The 9,051-nt window shown below is 37.8% G+C and overlaps 1 pseudogene; it reads left to right on the forward strand.

Moving 5' to 3' along the window:
* The first annotated feature begins 1,716 nt into the window (after positions 1–1,716).
* Positions 1,717–4,626, forward strand: LOC133898508 (uncharacterized; annotated as a pseudogene).
* Positions 4,627–9,051: the final 4,425 nt, after the last annotated feature.

The raw sequence follows: 9,051 nt of genomic DNA on the forward strand, positions 1-9,051 counted from the left end.
TGGAGAACTGCTTCTTGTTCTCACAATCGACGTATGGACATCACATGTATTGGGACTGTGTATTTGACTTGTGCATCGCAGCTTGTACCAGGAAACAATCCACACCGTTCTTGTACTTTGCGCTCACACAGCTCGCATCGTATATCCATCTTCTGTCCATCTACAATTATATCATTATTGTAAATCCAAATTCATAACATCTAGAGCATTTTGCGATCACCAACAAATAAATTACCTCATCATCTCCTACCGGCAATTGGCCCAGGTTGGAGGAGCCGCCTTTTACATGCTTTCTCGTCCGCTTCCAATGACTATTTGTTGGTGCCATCCTTAGAAATTTTCTTTATTATTCAACACCTTATCTATGACTCATTAAGGAAACATGAAAAATAAATACGCTCATACATAAATATAATTGTATCTTGCTACATACCTAAATATCATGGCGAAATTTTCTAATTCATTAAAAATAAAAATAAATACACTCATACCTAAAGTTTCCATATTGGGAACATGCTAACTAATTAAAATAGAAAAAATATAATTAGAGCTTTCTACATACCTAAATATCATGGCTAATTTTTCTAATTCACTAAAAATCAGCCATAAATATGCTCATACCTAAAGTTTCTATATTGGAGCTTGCTAATTAATTAAAATATAAAAAATATAATTAGAGTTTGCTATATACCTTAATATCATGACTAAATTTTCTAATTCATTAAAAACCAAAAATAAATATGATCATACATATAGCTAATGTAAATCAATAATAAAGACACTTTCCACCATAATTGAAGCTTCCATATCATAAATGAGGTATAATTGCATCTACATTCTCTCAAAACATCATGGCCATAGGTTCATCACCATCATTTCAAAATCTAGAGCAATTTAGCAAATAAAATTCAAATAGAAATGGATTGGAGAGGAAGTTACACACCTTGGAACACCTAGGGTATGAGGATTCCTCAAAATTTTGAAGCCACCAAGATCCTGGTGAGCAAAAATGGCCGCCACCGAGCAAGAATAAAGCTCCTCTCTATTGTGCTCGAGCTTGCAGAAGGAGAGGGCGACTTTTATATAGCCAGGATATCACTGTCGGCTCATTTAACCAGCCGACAGTGATGTTATGCTATCACTGCCGGTTAGTGGATTAAGTCGGTAGTGATGAGGTTGCAAGGCATCACTACCGGCTTAATCCATTGACCGGCAGTGATGACCCTTATCACTACCGGTTCATAAGTCATGATGGCTGATTTTTCCCGCGCGGCTTTTGGAAAAGAAAACTCCCCTTAATTTTCTTCCATATAATTCAGTATCTACAAACATAGGTTAAATTATGAAGCATTAATGCTCTATGTCACAAGCTAATTGGCTTGCACTTGCTGTTTTGCTAACATGTGCATTTGCTAAGTTGATTACTGCAGTAGTTTGGATGATAATAGGTATAGCTGTTTTTTTATATATTTAGATAGACAATTGAAACTTTATTGAACAACTTATGGAGCTCATTACTGTTTTACTGTAAATTCTAGCAGAATGACAGCGTAGGCTAACTTACTGATTTTTCATGTTAGTGCTCATGGTGTCATCAGTGCTATGCTAGCTTATGTTTTTAGAGGTGGATATTCAGTGTTTGTGCTACAGACATATAATAACGAGGTTGGATGCTTTATGCTTGTATCCCTAGCAGCAGTTCAGATTGTAGGAAAAATGCACAGAAGTGTATGGTTGAATGTGGTGCGAATCAATGTTTCAAATGCCAATGGAAGGCACAATAACAGTGAACTTCTTTTGCCACAAGATGAGATGGCTATTGAAACTCAAACAATTCGAGAAGATGATATCCATGTTGAGCAGCAAGATTATGATGATCTTAATGTCTCGGGTACAACTGTAACTAGAAAGATGTAAAACTAGTTTGGAAATATACATATATCTATGTTGATCCAAAGTTTAATTAGTTCTTCTCAAACATTTTGTAGGTGAAGATGGTCAAGTACAGAAATGTGGGACAACTATTTTACCTCATGTTTGGGATCTTCCAGCAGGAGAACGTATAGTGGTAAAGTGTAATAGGTTTGGACAAACCATTGGGAGAGAAGGTGGAGTGCTAGGCCAATTTTTGCGTACAGTGGTAAGAAATGGAGGCTACTATCCATTAGACAAAAAGGATTGGAGATTAGCCAAACGGAATGGTGGAGACGAAACAATTCTTGATTTTGTAAAGGTATGCCTATATGTAGTGTTCTTGTAAAGAATAACTCTTGTTCCAATACTTCCTATTCATTGTTCATTCTAGTACTACATGTCAGTTATAAAAGACATCAAACTTGTGCTTAAACATTTTTTTATAATACTACATTATTTCAAACAAAGTTTTTATATCCTCGATCATGTGAGAAGTGGATACTAAAATTAGTTGGGCGACATTGGAAGCAATATAAGGCGCACTAAAGAAAGCTCTGATTAATGTTAAGAAGAAGAGAGTTGTGTTGCATAGGCGGTGCCCAGAAGATGTTGACGACGATCAATGGGTTGCCCTTGTCAACCATTGGAAGTCAAAAAAAGGCAAGGTAATAAGAGTGCAAATATGTATACATTATTTCTCCAACTATGATTTTACGATTATTTGAAATTTACATGGTTTGATTAGATGATTGTATTTTGCTTCTCTAACATGCACAAAGCGAGAAAAGCAAAAGAAGTATCTCGATGAAGAGAACACATAGAGCGGGGACAAAGAGTTATGCTCGTTGGGCTAAGGACATGGTGAGTAACCTTGTTTTGTTAAATACTTATCTCTAACATTTTCTTGATATTGTTTATCTCCTTTTTTAGAGACAAGTTGATCCTCAGAAGAAGCAGCCACATAGAGCGAAGGTTTATCTAGCGACTCACAAACATAAGGATGGACAATGAAATGAGCACGTGGTAGGAAATATATACACAGTTTACATGTTTTTGGACTAATTTTGATATGCGGGTACTTATGCACGTAATTTTTCACTAGCAGGATAAGTTGGAAGAAATCATGGAAGAATAGTCTAACTTAGGAAAAAATGATCAAGAAAAAGTTACGCGGGAAGGTGATGCATTACATACAGTATTGGGGCAAGAGAAACTAAGACAAGTTCATGGCATGGGTTTGCTTCCCGTACCTAAACAAGCATATGGCAAGAAGTCACATCTTTTCAAGGACACTAATACTACTACAGTAGAAGGCCCATTAGAGATAATTGTTTTGGAGGAGATGAGAAAGCTAAAGGAACGTATAGAAAAGCAAGATCAAATTATCAAAGATTTGCAAAAACAATCATCCCATGTTAATAGAGAATCATATAAGGTAAAGAATCTTTTTAACCTACATATTAATGTTTTCCTCAAATCTAAAACATATTTTGGTAGGTGCATTGCGAAGAAACTTATGAGGATAATTTTCATCTATGACTTGTACATTCTAGAAGAAAGGTACTATCAAAATTTTGATCTAGCATTATTTCTTTCCAAACACTTGCTAACACGTATTTTAATATGCAGAGAATTGAATGATGCAGTTGTACAAGACTCACTGAGTGAACACCAAGAGGTAACCATGCGTATGCCTTGTTTTTCCTTCTTTTTTACTACTACAACATTAAAATAAATGAAAAAAAATTATTCATATGATAAGCAAAAGATGGAATAATCTTTCCAGTAGTTCGGAACAAGCAATGTGTTAGGTCCAACTAAATTTTGACGTTACTATTGTTGTCAATGAAAATTTTGCAAACATAAAATCGAAAACATAAGGTGCAAAAATAGGAAGTATATTATAGGTTCACCAAATTGCTTGGAGACAAATATCCGAAAATAATAAAATAAAATAATCACATGAAACATGCAGAAATGATTCAGCTACCACTGCACCTTCAGTTGTTCAACTTGGACTATCGGTGAGTTTATCTTTTCTATGTCGTCAACCAATACAGGAGTCTCTTTGATTACTGGAGGTGTTTCTTCAATTGCCTTTCTAGCTGCTTCTCTTTCCTTAATTATGCTCAACCTATTTATGTGCATGTAACACTTTGTGATAGTGATGGCAAAGTTTGTACTTATTGCAAAATATCCTAATTGATGTGTCTTCCTCCAACACTAGTTCACAAAGAACAAGGCGCAAGAATAGGTTACTCAAAATAAGATCCCACGCCGTGCGAGTTCAAAAATGGCACATCCTGCTGCAATGACGGTATGAAAGCATAATAGAAGTGTTCCGATAAAGCTGTTACAACTATTTCCTTTTCTTATCTTAAATGTGCTTACATGTCAATATAGGAGCGTACAATATGTGTACTAAAGTCCGCCAAATATACAAACAAAGTGCCTGTGGAATATGCACTTTGTCAAGTTGTGATCCAGATGCAGAAGTTAATGGTGTTAAGCTTTGTAATCAAATTTGGAAGCTGCGTATTACTTTTCCAATTGAACAAAGTGAGGTTCTGGTAAGGCCATGGCACACTACAAGACAATCGGTGATGCAAAAGGAAAAACAATAGCTTTGCCTTCAACTTTTGTATGTTTGTTTTGGCTTGCTTTTCTTTCAAATTATTGTTGTCCATGCAGGTTGAAAAGGTTCATGGTTGAATTTTCTATTTGGATCTATTCCTTACCAACTCATCAAGACGAAGAAGAGACTTCATGAAGATTAGCTAGCGATACTTATGTTTGGCTTTTTAGGACTCAATTTAGACATATTATGATGTTTAGCATATTCAACAAACTCCAGTTGATGTATGGAATGATGTGAATAACAATACATTTATTTATTTTCATGTGCAATGCAATCTATCTTTTCGGTGTTCTTATATCAAGTTGTATACTTTTTACATTCTCAAACATTGAATGAAAAGTATTGAGATAATAGTTTGTGTACTTTCATAAATTGCAAAAATAATTATTATTTCATCATGTTGTTGAATTTACTACAAATATGCAACTGGCCATAAAATGTGTTGCTGATAACAAACATGTGTTGCTGACAAGTGTTTGCAGTGCTATTGAAATATGTGTCACATGTATTGTTATAAATAGAGAAATGTGTTACATGCCCCATATGTCAGCAACACCTATTCTTATGTATAACAACATTTGCATTGTGTTGCACAGGCTCATCCTAGCAACGGCACCGATAACAACACTTAATATTTGTGTTGCTAGAATCAGCATCAACACTTTTTCATACATACAGCAACACACACCTGTGTTGCTATATGTCAATGTCGTAGTAGTGTCTCTGCTCAGCTCAGCAGCTCAGGAGCAGTAGCTGACTACTGCCCGCATAGATGTTATCATGTCCAAGTCGAAGAATAACGCCAACCGCCAGAATGGACATGTCAAGACATCTAGAAGCTCAAGCCCGAGCCAAACCTGAGATGTGCACTTCAGTTCAACCACTGGTCGTCAAAATGCCAACCAAATCTACAAGATGGAGTTAGAGATAAGCGATGGACCAAAAGGAAGAAGAATCCAGGGGCTATGTGTGAGCTATTGCACAAGAGATAAGAGTCTAAGCATGTTTGAATCATCGGAATCGAGTTTGACCTGCCGCCGCTGCCCCTTTTCGAATTCGTTTTGATTTGGAGATAAGAGAGCCGCCTGCCCATATATATGCACCCCCACACCCACCTCAGAACATCCCGAGCCTTTTCCCCAGCTCCTCGCCGAGATATTGACGCCCACAGCCATCTCCAATGAGCTCTGAAGCATCAATCCGCCCATCGCTGTCGCCAACCTCTCTGGAGCATCCACAATGCCAATGTGTGCCCTACGTGAGTTCCCCGTGCTTTCGTGATTCTTTTCTACCACTTGCCGTCGAATTTAGGCCACCGGAGCACCATTTCGACAGGTTTCCGACCAGGCACCGGTGGAAAGGCCGCTGCTGGCTCTGTTCCACCAGAGCCGAGCGCCAGAGAGTGTGAGCCGTCTGATCCGAGTTCAATAGCCAGAATTAGATCTATTTCATACTCTTTCGCTAGCCAACCGTAGAGTGCCATGTGGACTTCATAATCCTAGTTAGCCTTTTGCCACATCAGCACGCCGAGTAAGCATACCACGTCAGCCGTTTTGCTGATGTGTCTTGCCATGTCATCACTGAGAGCCTAGTCAGCAGCACAGTCAGCTTTTCTTTTCTTTTAAATTGTTTTACTTGTTGTGATGACATCATAATTAGTAAATATAACATACTAAACAGATTTCCAGTGTAAAAATAATTCTAAAAATAATAATAATAAGGAAATTAATTTTTGAAAATGTTTAATAAAGTTTATTAGGTTTATTTAATTCTATTTAATAGTTTTATAATACAAGCAAATGCTAGAAAAATCCAGAAAAAAATCCTAGAAAATCATAGATGGCTTTAGAAAATTCTAGAAAATTCCTAGCAACATAATTACATTTGGCGATAATCTTTTTGGTCTTGTTTCAATCTTTAGAAAATCATAACTTGTAAATTGTAGCTCCATTTTGACCCGTTCTTTCATTGGACTATCCAAAAAAGTGTGATCTTGTATGTGATGATGTTTGTTATGTGATATTTGATTCCTTTTAGATCTTGGTTTTTATGTGTTGTTGTTTTTCACGTATTTTTTGAGTAGACGCCAACTTTCAGGAGGGGAGCTAGAAGGTCTGCAGGATCAGAATTTTAATGACCCAACTGAGTTCAGTGAAGGCAAATTGTGTTTTTGATCATATTTATCCTAGTTTTATAATTGTTTTATTTTACAAACATGCATGCTAATAATATGTTAGGAATCCCATGAGTTAGGTTTTACCCTAGTTTTCCCTTATCATCCTTATTGCCATAGTATGGTTTTGGGTTATCGAAGGATAGATGATGCTTAGACTTGTTTTGGAATGGAAGTCAAGATAATTGCTGTATGAAATTGATAATGGTCCTATGCAACAATGATAAAATATGATGGAACAATTTTGTAGAAACATGGCATAGGGATTTGAGCATGTGGTATGATCGGTATGGGATGTATAGATGGGAATGTGGTAGTCTTGCTCAAATATAAGGACCGAAACGTGGGGTGACCTTATTGTGTTTACAGTACCACCACAATCCTGGTGTGGGATGGGTCTAGCTAAGTAATTTGCTTTACTCTCAACACAGTGTAGAACAAGCAGATGAACAGGGCAAGGAAGGCTGTACTTCCTTAGATCCGAAAGGCACGAAAGGGGCTTCCGTTGTTGAGGTGAAATCATGCGGCAGTGAAATCTTAGCAGGTATGTGCTGAGAGGGGCATTGAAAAGTCTTTGCAGTGGATTCCTAGCGCACACCTCAGTAGTGTGTAGCAGTTTTCCATCGACCAACGGATGCTCGACAAAATGGGAAGAAACGTCTTGTGGGTAATGTATAACCTCTGTAGAGTGTTAAAACTGATTAATCAGCTGTGCTCACGGTCATGAGTGGCATTAAAAACATACCATGATTAGAACTTGATATTTTGATTAGTTGGTCAACTATGATGAAGGGAATCATAGTTGAGGGTGGTCAATCATAGTGGTGGGAACTATGATTGGGGTGTTCACCTTAGTGGATGGAACTTTGGTTGAGGTTGTCAGTTGGTTAAGTTAGGATGGATGGAATCTTGAGGTGGTTGTTATTCACTTAATTATTATTGCTTTTTGAATGTTTTTACTAAAATTATGTTTATGCAAAAGAGCCATTTAGCCACATTCTTGTTAAAGCCTTCATATGAATACTATTTCCTTCACAACTTGCTGAGTACAACATATGCTCACTCTTGCTATCACCAAACACTCAGTTGAAGAAGGTATCGAGAACTACGCTAAAAGTGGAACATTCTAATATGCTTTCTACATCAATAATGCCAGTGGAAGAGTCATAAAGGATTAGAGTAGTTATAGTTCATGTAGTTCTGCTGCGGTTTATTTGGTTCTTTGACCCTTGAAGGTCATTTGTGTAAGATAATTTAATTTTGGTATGTATATTTGTAATGGTTATCATCAATGAAATCACTATGTGTTGGGATTGATTCCTAGGCTCAGCACATAGAAGAGATTGGTTTGTTTCCTTAAACAGGTCTTGACAATTTTCTCTACAAACGCATCACCATCAGGGATCTCTCGACCTTCGAGATAGGCTCGGAATGGCATCATACAAGTCAGCTCACATTTGAGTAGTGCAGCTTCCATGTCTGCAGGTTTTGCCTCACTGACATGACCAGATTGCTAGTCAAGTTGGGCAACATCTGCCCTCAAGGCTGTTGAGATAGATGGTTTGAGGAGTTTTTCGATGAAGACTCCCACAGGTGTTGGTGAAGGAGATGAAGCGAGCCTAACAAGTTCATCGGTGGTGGAGTTGTCACCTCTCCAAATGTGTGTAATTTCTAGCCCTTCAAACTTTTGCTTGAGCTTTCGTACCTCATTCAGATAAGCCACCATGTTGTTGTCCAAGCACCGGTACTCCTTTTGCACCTGGTTTATGACTAGCTGTGTGTCCCCTTTCATGAGTAGTCGCCTAATTCCAAATGACGCAGCTATACAGAGCCCATTTACCAGTCCCTCATACTCTACAACTGAGAAACCAAGTTAAAATGTGACTTGGTTTATATGTGATGAGTGATTTACAAGGTTGTTGATTTAGTTTGTCGAGTTTTGGATTTCTTGAGTTTGGTTTGAGCATTTTGATTATGGACTAACTGGAGTTAGAGTTGCAGAAATGTGTTTGATTATCTCATGGTGTGTAGGTGACCGATGCAACTTGGTGGTCGAGGATAGGTGATCGAGGCTAAGCAGGTGCTTGGTGCCAGACGATGAAGGAGGTCGAGTGGAGTCAAGGATAATCCTAACTGTACACGTGGAGGTCAAGCAAAGCATGAAATGGAGGATGAAGATAGCGTGTTGACAAAGTCAAGAAAAAGAGATGCTAGTGCAAGTGACAAGGCGACCTGAGGGATCAAGAGTGGGAGAGACATGTCGGCGGTCAGGATCGTAAGATGGAGTACACGTGTTGACATCAGAGTGCTTGCTTAAGGTGTAAGC

This window comes from Phragmites australis, chromosome 18 (assembly GCF_958298935.1).
Source record: "Phragmites australis chromosome 18, lpPhrAust1.1, whole genome shotgun sequence".
In the NCBI taxonomy this organism is placed as follows: Eukaryota; Viridiplantae; Streptophyta; class Magnoliopsida; order Poales; family Poaceae; genus Phragmites; species Phragmites australis.